Source organism: Eurosta solidaginis, chromosome 4 (genome assembly GCF_040869045.1).
Source record: "Eurosta solidaginis isolate ZX-2024a chromosome 4, ASM4086904v1, whole genome shotgun sequence".
Lineage (NCBI taxonomy): Eukaryota > Metazoa > Arthropoda > Insecta > Diptera > Tephritidae > Eurosta > Eurosta solidaginis.
In genome coordinates, this window is record NC_090322.1 from 116,135,628 (window position 1) to 116,149,306 (window position 13,679).

Consider the following 13,679-nt stretch of genomic DNA (forward strand, 5'->3'; position numbering starts at 1 on the left):
CCAGCGCGCAGACAAAGTGATCGGCGTAAACCTCTGAATTGATTGGCTGGACTTCAGAGTATGACATTGTCCACAACTAATGAATATGGAAACATACTGCTGACGTCAATGTATGTTTGACGATCTGGAACAATATCATTAACTTGCGGATGAGTATCTGGGAGGCTTGTAAAGCGAAAATTAAAAAAATAATAATATTTGGAAAGGTTTTGTTTATATGTATTTAAGGAAATCGACTTTTCGCCCATTTGGGAAAGATCCGCGGTTTTTGCCTCAAAATCTCGCGGATCGTTCAAAAAATTTCGGGAGTAGAGAGGGAGAAATACTTAAAATGGTCAAACTTTTGTAGCGTAGTTTCACCGAAGCACATGTTCTGGGCTAACTCTAATACCCGTCGTCGGTACGATTTCTTTAAATAATTAGTGGCTACATGCTGGTCATGCACAAAGGCGACTTACGTTTGCTATCAATTATCTACTAATAGTCATGACTCTCGTGGAACAGTTTTAACGATTAGCGTCAATGCTGGCTTATTGTTGATCGCGCCAAAAGGTGCCTTCAGTTTTTCGGCTGTTTCTAAGAGATACAATTCCCGACGTGCGAACAGTAGCAATCCCGACCACCAATCGCTACCACGCATCCTGGCCCTTATACCTTATGCCAGCACAGAAGCTATAGAACTGCGACTTCGAACTTATACCTTCGTCGACGTCACTTTCCTAGAAGCTTTAGGTATAGATCCGAAGACTTTCTGACGGATGTTTTTGTCGCGCCATGCTTCCCAGCTACACCAAAAAAACGCCTTGAAACGTTAGGGAGTAACTATTCGGCCAAGGATGTCGCCCTCGAAATCATAAGCAGTCCAAGTGGATATCATTGCGTAACACATGGGTGAAAAACGTATAATCCTTGGCGCATCTACATAATTTAAACTTTACAAGGACCGTGGATAAAAGTTTTAAAATGTGGACCAAAATTTGCAGACGTTTGTGTTCGATACGTTGGCTTCAATAGTCTTAGTTTCCGACCTTATGATATAAGAGCTCATTATGGACGACCGCATTCAGTTTTAAGACTACTTCGACTATTCCCTACGTTGGGGTAGTAGAACAACCGGTCATTTGTTCGACTGTCTTGAGAAGCTTTTGCTTCACCACATTCAGTGTTCTTGCGAAGGGCAAAGCCTAACCTGGTTAAAAAATGTGCCTACGTATTCACATTTGTAACAGAAGCCCTCACGTGTAGGTCATATTTAAACATGGTTGAAGGCAATATCCAATGTGATTCACTCCAAGGAACTAGTTGGGCATAGGGCCGCCAACTTTAAGAAATGTCAAACCGGGAGACTTCGGTGTTGAATGATGAAGTGTGAAAATCAAAATTAGAATTTCAGACGCTATTTTATAGTTAAGCAAATAAAGCAGGGATGCACCTTAACGTTAAGCTAATCGTTTATCAAAAAATTCCACCGTTTCCGTCGAAACACTTCGAAATATTATCGATAAAGAAATTATCAAGATAAATTGTATCTCGTTTTTAACCGAAACGAAAAGCTTTCGTTAACGTTAAAAACGTTATCAAAAACGTGATACTTTATGTTTGAATTGTGCTGGCAATGCTATAGCCATGGTGAAGCCGTAAGGTGGTAACAGCGAGCGGACATACACACAAACCCCATGTAATTTGTTTGTGTAATTCGTTGATGGTAATGTCAAAAATACTCTGAGAAATATTCGTACTGTCAAAATTCATGACAAAAGTTGCAATCAGCTTAGCTAATGCTTTCACCTTTAATGACTCCGCCATCAATCAGCTTTGCCAGCATAGTTTGAAATTAATAATCAACATAAACGATTGATTTCGTTTTGATATGGCAGAAAACGAAACAAAATCATTTCGTTAATTTGACGTTCTTAACGTTTATAAACGAAACGAAATGACGTTGTTTCGTTTATTAACGTTAATTATCGTAACGAAATGATATCGGTTCGTTGGTTAAGCATGCCTGAAATAAAGCGATTTTTCAAACCCTTCGCAAACGTGTTGAAGATATATGTAACTTAAGTGTGAGATGAGAATCATTTCAAAGGAGAATTTAAAGCACTGGAGCCGACTAAAGGATTTTTGCATCACTGATTACGCTTATTCTTTCAGCCAATCGGGATATAAAATTTGGCACCTTTTTCGGGTAACTTGCTTTTTTGACAACTTGAGGACAATTTGAAAATATGTTCAATATTTTGGGACATTTTATTTAAATTCATTGTTCTTTATTAATTTTTTTAAAGAATTATGCGAAGTGAGCATTTAAATTTATTATATAACTTTCCTTTACGTGTTTTGTTTTAATAACTTGGTGAATTCGGTGATGCGCCGATATTTTTGACATTCCTCGGCGTCGTGCGAAAAACGTCGCAAATCGGTGGCGGCGGCAGCGTATATCTCTATTGGGTAGCAACGATAAAGCTCCGAATGATACCGATCTCAAATTTGGATAAATCCTCGGTAGATCCAATTGAGTCGGGACCGAAGTACTTTCGCCTAATGCTGACAAAAGTTGGGCAATCAAGCATAAAGTGATTTGGTAATTCCACCTCATCATCCTCCATACAGCTGCAGCAGGGTGGAGTTTCCAGTATATTGAGACGTACCGCATGGATACCCATGGGACAGTGCCCTCTCAGCACCCCAATGACCATTGATAGGTGAGCCTTAGTGATCCCAATTATTTAAGCAGGCCTCCTGCCAACCACTTTCGGCCAGAAAGATCTTGCTACCCTGCAAGACTTGGTGTCCGCCCAACGTTTGCTGAGCTGACTCGAGACCCAGCTATGTAGGAGCAATCCACACGTGGCCAGCGGAATCCCGAAATCCCTACAGCCATCTTCATCAGGTTCAGTTGTACCGATGCGGGCTAAGAAATCCTCTTGACAGTTACAGAATATGTTCGAATATCTATTTCATACGTGAAAACTTCCTGCTGGTTGCTGGCGTTCCCAGATGCTGATGTTTCCTTTCCATTCTTCAGATTTTTGTCTTATTCCACTCCACTTCCCGCCGTGTGTTGATAAGGGAAGAATGTTTTTATCAAAGTGAATTATTCAAGATTTGCATTTTTGTTTTGATCGCCCATTTTATCTGACTGTGCCTTGACGCTCAGTAATTGATCAAAAATATTCACTTTAAATACTGAGAAATAAAAATCATTTACAAAAATTTCAGCAATTATCTGCTCTTTTCATAGGAATAGTTGGTACACGGGGCCCTCGCACAGTAGCGCAGCTCTTATAAAATGTGGTCATAAATTATATAAATTGAGCTGGGAATTTGAAGTTAAAGCTCGTATGACGGCAAATATGTAAGTATGTCACTGTCTTGCAAAAGTGTTTGTATCTTAGAAGCCTTATTATGAACTTGGCAAAATTTAGTACAGAATGGTCACAGAAAAACTGTTTATAGCGGAAATACGCCTTGCCAAACCACTGCCGACGGAACGTTTCTAAAGTATTATTATGTTAATTTTCATGCTGTTTGAAACCAGGACCTTCGGTGTGGGAAGCGAGTACGCTACTTCTATACAGCAGAGAGCGGTATGTTATGAAAAATGACGATTTTTTCAAATTTTTTTCTGGTTTTTTTGTTTTTTTCCTTCAAATAAAGGAGGCGTTTTTTTTTTTTTGTTAAATTGTCTCCAGTCATCTTATATTTTTTCTAGCTTTGCAACACACCGGAATTTTATTTAGTCGATATTTATGCTTCCCTAAAACATGTGAACGCTGAGTCTTGCAACTTCTATTTTAGTTAATTTCGTGGTAACGTGTATTGCCAGGTGTTTAATGGGACATGTGACCAACTGAAAAATGTGATATTTCTGTTATTTTATTTACTATGACTATGCGCTAATGAAATTTTAAAAGTGGCCGATTTACGCAAATTGGAAGAAAAGTTCAAACAATAAATCCCGAAAAGAGCAATGAAATTCAGAAATAGTGTTAAACATCCCAAGTGTAGCAATCGTAATTTTTTGGAAAAATCTCTCAAAACTGGTGCGCTTCTAGTGCATTCGGAACCAATTAGCTCACCTTCTATCCCTTTTAGATGCTTTCAATTTTCAATCTAGCGGGGTGGGAGGGCGGTATGGCCTACAAGGTCGCATGTGGTCATACCAAATCGTTCCCGAGATGGTGGGGATTGGTACCGGAACGTACCGGATCTGCATCCGGCAAAGGACCATAAACATCGATAACACTCCCCAATGCCTTCGGGAGTGTCCTTATCGCTACAACAACACCTTGTCTGAGCGAAATTGCCGTTGTACTTGTTTGATAAAATTGTATTCAATAGGTCGGCATGGTCATACTCTCTAGCTATGTATATCCAGTTTTAACAATGTAACCTCTACTAAACTATGTATTTTTCTTCAACTCTGAATGCCTGGAATTCTATTTGCAATGCTGTCCTTTTAACCAAAACACATTCTTTATAGTAATTTCTGTTTTCATAACACCTTAATAATTTATCTACCTAAATAGTTGCAAACTTTTTCTCTTGACTCTATAACCTATAACTAGTTACTCATTATATACTGTGACGGACTTTTCCTTGACTATGCCGGGGTTGGTCTGAGTCCGTCCAGGGTTCCTGGAAGTAGAAATTCCTAACGGTCCTTCTGAAAGAATAACTCTGTTTTGTTCGATACAAAACGTTATAAAAAATTATTTATTTGATAAAATTCTACTTTTCTACTCCTAGGCTGATTTCCTTGCTCTATAAGAGGTGACGGAGGTGATAAAGCCCTCGGCCAACCTCTGCGGTCGAATGGAGTGATAAAGCCTCCAGACGAGTATACTCTAAGTACAAATGAAGTGAAAAAGCCTTCAGGTGTACTCTTGGTCGGTAGTGATAAAGCCTACCGACTCGTATGCCTGTCTCCTAATCTCTGAATTTCAATGCGAACTCGTCGCCCTTATATACTAATTTTTGCACGCAGGCAAACGGTTATTTTATAATAACAACTTTGAACTAATGGTATTAACAATATAAAACAACTGTTAATCCGGTAAATATTTCCTTCCCATGAATTTCCATGCACCATAATGCTCCTTATTGAATACAATGCCTTTGTACTTGCTCATACTGTGCTTTCCAGGCTTTGGTTTATATATTGTGTGTTTGTATATTTGCTTGTGGTCACCTGATTCTAATGTTGTGTTTTGCTTTGCCCAATGCTTCTGCCTTCTGTTGTATGGCGTGCGTTGGTGTGTTGTATGCTAGTGCGTAAATATGTATAACGAAATTTCAATTAGTAGCGGCGCTTATTTTGACGACTTGCTGCTGATCTCCGTTCACTTAAGTTATTATGTATGTTGTATTTGTAACTGGGTACATTGGATTTTGAGTGTGCAAAGGGTTGATCGACCGCTGCATTTTTATGTTTTGTGCGTATCTACTTTCCAAATATTTAATGCATGTTAGGGTGATCCTATATTCAAAGTTTATGTTTGCGAAAATGCAAATATTTGGCTTGCGTGCAAAAGTGCGCAAGTGTAATTTGTTCTTTAATTTAATAATTATCAATTCAATGTACAACAGAATATATGTATTTAGGGTATAATTCATAAAGGTATACATATGTATATTTCTGGTGCTTCATATAAAATGTATAAGTGATAAATTCAAATATTATTATAAATTTCAAGTTATTCCAAAATGTATGTTCTTTAGAAAAATGTATGGATATGTGTATGTTGTGAGGATACAAAGTCCTCGACTTTGGGGTCCTCACAATACATATATTCATATATATACATATATTCATTCCACCTGTAAGATAGTTTTTTACATTCCGCAATTGTTTTGATGATTGATTGTTGTAAAGTGGAAGATTTCATCATCTTAATATGCTAATACTTAGATCTAAAATAATTAGATGAAAATGAATGAGACAATGTATGAAAGTTGAGAAACCTGAATTTTGAAAATTTTCTTCAAACAATTACCACTTTGAAATTTATTAGGGTACTAAGGCCCCTTTTAATACTAAAAACCATATATGTAATACTCCTAAATTACTAATAGAAAATGCCCGCAGTGTGTTTTTAATTCGAAATCAAAACAAGACAGCCAATAAAATGTTTGTGATTGTAGCAGTATAAGTGTGACAAGAAAAAATTTAAATCTAGGTACATTCGATTATTGAATACAAAAACAAAAACGTTTAAACAGCAATATATCGGCACTCTGATGTTTAGGAATGTACCTAGCCTTTTGTAGCAATATAGGAGTAGTACATATATGCTAAAAATGATGTAAGGTGATAAATATCAAAACGAAACTGCGAGCATTCCTTTAAATATCAACGTTTTATGTTTTATTATTGACAATTTGAAATTTTTGGAATATTTTTCAGTTTTCATTTTAGTTTTCACGTTTATTCATATTGTTGCGAATGTTGACATCACTAGGCTGTTAGTAAATAATCACGCAACAACAAAACATTAAAGCGAGCCACACTGGTGTACATGAACACATAAATCATCATTTATACACACACATAGAAGGCGACGAAGAGATATCTCACACACACACATGTAGTCATCAGCCGAAGTAGTTACTCACACACATGACTATGGGACGTATATGACTATGAGAAACGCATAAACTACAAATATACATGTATATCGCTGGTAACCAAGCAGGAGATTCTAGAATGTGAAACGTCTAGACGTTTGGAGAATTATGCTGACGAGGCAACAGAGAGTATAAAAGTAGCGCAAGCTGAGGAATGACTAATCAGTTGGATTTAAACACGCTATCAGTTGTGAAGTGAAGTATAATTGTACTACCTACTCCCAAAGTAGCATAATAAAGACCATTTTATTTATTCAACAGTTTAGCCATTCGAACGTTAGCAGAAGGTTTCAAATAAGCAGAATTTGCAGCAGAGTTGTCCAACAATTCAATGTGTGTTTTTGTGCATATGTGAGCTTTTATATTCTTCTATATTTACCAATAAAATAAACATGAGCCGAAGGTTGGCAAATTTATTCTAATGTGGTGTTTTATGATTTCCAAGCAAAACAAGAACAAAAAATGTACTATCTGATCAACTTTCATAGCTTTGCCAGATGGTAAAATCAACAAGCCAAATTAGAAGAGAATGCGATCAGGCTATACTCATGTTTTTGATTATTTAAGGCCAAAATCAAAATCGAGAACAAAATTCATTAAACGACTTGCCCACTTTTATAAAAATAATTTTAAAAGGATCGTAGATGAATATAACAGGTACCCAGTCAGCAGAGAGGCGTGTATTTTACGAACTGTATTTATTGTCTTTTGTCTTTATTCATATCCGAAAACCCTCCGTAAACTGTCCTGTTGGGTTGATTTGTCCGCATAGAGACGTTTTGAATAATTCGACATAAAATGTAAACTGTGGCAACTACTTTTGACTTCTTTATGACAATGATTTTAAAAAACTCCAATAAACATAGCAAAAAGAAAAAATATATATCCAGTGTTCCTGCTGAGGTATGAAATCCTCTAAAGGGATTTACGTTTATTTCTGGTAAGAAGTCTAAAACACGGCGGTAGCCGTGGTGTAGCGGGTAGTGTGCTCCGCATACCACACCAACAATACTGGGTGCCAACAATCCCAGTGCAAAACGACATCAAAAACTTAGAAATTTTTTTTTTTTTTCAATTAGAAAAAGGTTTTTCTAAGCGGGGTCGCCCCGCGGTAGTGAATTGGCAAGCACTCCGAGTGTATTTCTGCCAAAAGCTTCTCAGTGAAAACTCATCTGCCTTGAGAAACAACAACAGAAACATATGAAGGTTTGAAAATTATATCAATGATATCTTATTTCCGAAGGGCCAACGAAGTTGAGAATTTGGCCATAATCCAAATTCTTTAGTGTTTTTTGTTATTTGATTTATTCAGTTTCTATTCAAAATCATTCCTCGATATTCCTATTTTATTAAACTACTTTATTTAAATACTTTGTATGTATTTAATTAGTGAGACTTGCTCATATTGCTTCATACAATGGTTTTTGTTATTGATATTAGAGAAAAATCACAAAGTTTACAGACGGCGATGGTTACTAGGACATGTTTCTGAATTTCACTTCTTCAACAGCTAGTTTCTCGGGAGCTGAGTATTGAACTCGAATCTCCAACATTCATACATTATAGTAGTGTAAAGGCAGATACCTGTTATTGTTTTTGTTGATAACTCCATATTCTTCATTTAATATAATTTTTTGCCATTTTATTGTTTTTAATTATATAAATACAATGGAAAATGATAAGATTGCATATCTTGAAAGCTGTCTCATGAAATACAAAGAACTTATTGTCAGAATGGCAATCCTTTTTTGTAAGGGTTTACAGAATAGCCAATCGTTTTACGAAAGACTTGTGGTGATCGAGTTATGTGGTGAACGACCGTTTTCAGAGTTGTCCTTTAAATGCAAAACGAAAGCTCACAGCAGAGTATATAATGATCTCTTGCACTCGAACAGGCAGCATTACTTATTGGTAGTAAATTTATCACAACTATTTACATTAGAGTAATCTGTGTCATCGCATTCCGTAATATAAAAGTCGAACTAATTGTGAAAATAATCAAAACCACTATAGGTTAGCTCCACGTTCTACGAGCATTGCATATTAATACAAAATATAGCTTTTATTGTAGACCATTTTATCGGGTATTAGGGTACATATGTAATGAACCGCAGCTGGACACTTGAAGACGAGTTTTGAACTAAGCATGTGGGTGGGATATCAGCTGGCTGGAAGTTCACTCAAGCGTGACGGCTCAAACCATTGTTTACTATATAGTTTGGCAGCTTAAGTAGAGGTTATGTTGCGAATAGAGTGGAAGGCAGTGGACTAGGCAGTCGAATGTCATATAATGAAGGAATGGTGTTCGGAGTTTTTTCAAAGTTAAAAAAAAAACTGATAAAAGTTTTAATATAAATAAAACTATTGTTTTAATAACAACAAAAACGCCTTATATATTCTATATACATAAATTCGTAATGATTATCTCACTTTAAAATTTAAGTTAAATAATCTAAAGTTTTTTTTGAAACTGAGTCGAGAACTGTGCGTGTGAATGTGCGAATTTTCACCGATCAGCTGTTAGTTGCGCTACTTGGTAAAATTTACAATGGCTCAAACGGTTTAGTTCGTCTGTGTTGTCATTGTGATGCGGTATATATCGGCTCTAACTTAAAAGCTTTGTAATATATATGATATTGCATATTTGCTTATTATAATACTATACGTCGTTAAGTTTGCGGCGACATCGGTCCTTTAGCTAGTCGGTAATTACGCGTAGGGCAAGTTCAGTGCGTTGTAAACAAATACAAATAGATTATTCAAATAAATTTTATAAAAAATTTTTAAACAATTGACCAGTGCGTAAAAAGGAATATCTAATTATAAAGCGTAGCGTTCTGCATACAATATTTGATCATAAAATGGGTAAGAATATTTAAAACTAATCTAAGGAATACAAGTTGAAGAAGTAACTTAACGTTAACTTAAACTATAATAAAAGAACGGTACGGCTAAAATTGCTAGATTTAATTAATTTTGAAGTTTTGTCTACTATTTTTGAATTAAAAAACAAAAACTTTAAATGCATTTTTAACAAATTCATACTTTGTTTTGAAAACGCCATCAAGCAATATCTGAATCATACTTTAAGTGATTAATAAGAGAAATAAATACCGGAAAAGTATTATACCATTTTATACAAACACTTATATACCTATAATTGTTTTAAATCTGTCAGTAAGATAGTAAAATTTTTGAAACAAAACCTGGTATCCTGTAAGATCCAGATCCAATCATATTTTTTGGAAAATATGTACAGCCCTCCTCTGTTCTCTAAAAATGTAGAAGATGAACTTAAAGGAAAAAGTGTCAAATGTCCAGCTGTGATGCATAAAAAAAAACGATTAACAAAAAATATTTTTGTTGAGTTCTAGTCACTCGAAATTCTTTTAATTCAATATAATTGACTCTACACGATGGTTCTGTCATCAGTGGTTAGTTTTCAACTAACCATTGTCTACAGAAATAAAAAACGAATTAAGCCTAAAAAGGGAAAGCGTAAAGTGTATAATCGATATGAAACTAAATGTCAGGCGAACAATGTCTTATTTTAAATGGCTTATTCTTCATAAGGTTCTGGAGTAATTGCCACCATTACTAATTTTACGTGTTATGTTGAAATTGAAAAAAGTTACAAGTTGACCATAAAGGAATCCCGTACTTTTAGTATAACTAGATTATTTGGTCTGAAGAGTACCCAAAAAATTAAAACTACTCATCCGATTAGGCAAACTTTATTAACAAAATCGGTACATAAAATGAGAATAGTATTAAGATAAAAAGACTCGATTCCAATAAGAGATACGAACAAGGCAAAGAAAAATTCGTGAGTTGGATATCCTCCACGCGGAAGAAAAAAATTTATAATTATGATTGTTGGGAATGGACTAATGGTGTAATTACACATTTGAAAAAACTATCCGCTCTAATAAAGTTAAAAAAGTTTAAAATAACTGTAAAGCCACTTCATTTCTGCTTAAAAATCCTTCATGTCAGATATAAACTTGACCGCTGCCCGGAAAAACTTTCTAAAACTTTTTGAAGTGAATGGGCATTACACTCAATACCATAGCGACCACAACATAACTAAGTTAAAAATCAGACCCAAAATCTGAAAATTTTCATTTTACCTTTTGTATAACCAAAACCAAATTTTAAACCAAATTATATTAAGAGTGCGCAGTACTTGGTTTGGAATTTTTAAGCAGAGAATTCTACACTTGTATTTAAAAAGTAAAGAAAAGTTGTAAGCGGGGACGTTTTGAGTCGAAATGTTTAGGATCAGAGCCATGTACTCTACACACTAGACGGGTAAATATTTGACCCTAAATTTGAAACTTTTTTGTACTACATGGTCATATACCAAACCAAATTCGGTTAAGAGTTTAAACGTTAAAAGTATTCGGGAAAATGTCAGCTTTGAGTTCAATTTTGATTAAAACACCGTTGGCTTCTAATTAAAAAACAGTATTTTCTCAATTTAAAACCTAGGAAGGTCCCTTCCATGATTCCAGGTCACATATAAAGAATAGGTACAAAAACTCCGACAACAAAAATGCAATAGCACCTCAAATCTTAAAACGTAATTTTCAAAGAAGATTCCATTTTCCACGCAACTCTTCAATCATTAGGCCAATATATTGTTAGAAAGTCTATTGATATTATTTTGAAGAATTTGCTTTATTTTTTCCTTTCCATTTTTTATTTAAAGTTAAATCGTTTCACTATAAAAAAAAATATTCAGTCAAATACTACATTTATTGCCAATATTTGTGTGGTATAAAATAACCCCTTTTTTATAGGGGAATACAGATTTATTCCGTTTTGGAATCAAATTAAAAAGCATACAAATCTTACCAAAGATCTCTTCCAAGAGGTAGTACGGTTTTGTATTAAAGAAAACAGGCATTTCATCTTCAAGAATAAGGTTTATGAACAACGTGCAGGAATGCCTATGGGGTCACCGGCATCTCCGGTCATAGCAGATATAGTGATGGACGAACTGCTAACTAAATCTGAAGAAGTTTCGCCACATAAACCTCTGTTTGCCGTTGCAAGAACGCAGCATATTGAGGAAATGCTGGCTAACTTAAATGAATAGAACAGATCTATAAAATTTATATTAGAGGTTGAGAAATATGGAGAATTGCCATTCCTGGACACACTGGTAACGTTCGATTGCCCTGCAAAAATTATTGGATTACGTGTTCCATTTTCTTCATGTTGGAGTACTCTAACAATACTCCTTTGCAATGCGTTTGCTGACCACCATCAGCCGATCATTGCTCGTTTTTTAAGGACCGTGATCACGAAACGATGACGATCGAACAGAGTTGCCAAAAGTAAAATATTGCATACAAATAACTGACAATAAAATTTTACTATGGAAACACTGGTTTTATGTATACATACTATAGTATAGAGAAATATTAGTTTCTTTATTCACGAAAATGCTTGATAACATAAGAATATTAGTAGTATAAAATATAAAAGTTGTATTGCCCCTCTTCATTTACTTTCATTTTAAATTGAATTCACTCCGATAATTCTTTCCGACACAATTCTTCTTTAGTACTTTGGCATATGATCCTCTGTGGGTGCTCCATGGAGTACTACAGTGAAAGTACTTTGGAAAGTACTCTCACGTATGTACTCTATGGAATACTCACAAACAAAGCGAGAGTGGGATCACCCACTCCTCTCCTAGGACATCGCAATGTTAATTGGAGCACATTTTTTGTATGAATACAGATTAGTTTTGGAACACTCCTATACTCCCAAAGGAGTATTCCTTACACTATTTATGGAGTACTCGCGTTTTTTGAAGGGTGGTTTAGAAAGCCTATTGCTTCCGGTAGATTATTAAACTTTTTTTCGAAACATGATAAGTCTGCAATGGTAAATACGGCAAGAAATTTCAATTAGCGACGCCATGTACCATAAGAAAAATATTGAAATAATGGAAAAAGTTCTTGAAAATAATGAATTTCCTGCTCACCTTATAAAACAATACATACATACATAGCCATTTCACAACGACTACAGACAACCCAGCCAGCATTTTTTGAAAATTTTGATCAAAAAGTATTTAAATAACATATATGAAAGCATCAATATATTGAAAGCATTTTCTGTTCGAAAATTAATGTATAGTCGGGAGAAAAGTGTACCCTAAATGTGATTATTCTTGAATAATCATTTATGATTCATATGTATTTCGAAACGCTTTTTATTCATATTTGATATCATTGTAAAATTGAACTTTGTTTTAGAGTAATATTTGACCGTTTTTCACAGTCATTATCTGGTCATATTCGTGAACATATTTCAATCGTTTTGGTTAAGATTTTTGAATCATTTCTGAATGCGATTATCATGCATTTATTCTTCATATCTTATTCAAAATAAGATAGCACGTAATAATCTTATTGCATTAGGGGCAGTGAAATATTTGAACCAAACTTGACCGATATACACCTGCGACTACAACATCCAACATCAGTTATGATCGTAAACATCTTAAAATACGCCACGATACGGGATGTTGAAGCCGTATCCAGGTATGCCAAGATAGTTTCACTTACCTGGGGTTCAAATGGTTCGCAACCTTTGTATTGCCTAACCATTATGTATTTTCTGGGACATCTTCGGTTACGAGCAGTATTTGCATTATATTGTCTTGAAGAATATCTTAATAATAAAATTTTTATATACATATGTATGTATGTATGTACATATTTTTTCTGAACTTCATGATTGAAAAAATGTGTGTATGTAAAAAAAATAAGATTTTCAATGAAAAGAAAAATTTTAACAAGTATAAAAATCATTTTTCAGTCAACAAATATAGTCAGAAAAGATTCAGAAAGCTGAATTAAAAATGATTATAAATTTTTGATCACATAACGTAAACACATTTGATTCAAATATGATTCCAAAATGTGACTATATTTAGTTTTTGATCATCAAAGGTAAGCATATTTGATTATTCTTTTTGTTGATTTTTATGAAATATTAAAGTTTAATCATCAACGGACTTCAAAAATGAT

The 13,679-nt window shown here is 34.7% G+C and overlaps 1 protein-coding gene and 1 pseudogene across 4 annotated transcripts in view; one reads left to right on the plus strand and one right to left on the minus strand.

Annotated features, from left to right (window-relative positions):
- Window positions 1-13,679, minus strand: part of LOC137250188 (uncharacterized) — a 194,398-nt gene that overhangs the window by 133,744 nt on the left and 46,975 nt on the right. The gene's annotated exons all lie outside the window — the stretch shown is intronic.
- LOC137250185 (putative transporter SVOPL) overlaps window positions 9,189-13,679 on the plus strand; it is a 181,182-nt pseudogene continuing 176,691 nt past the window's right edge.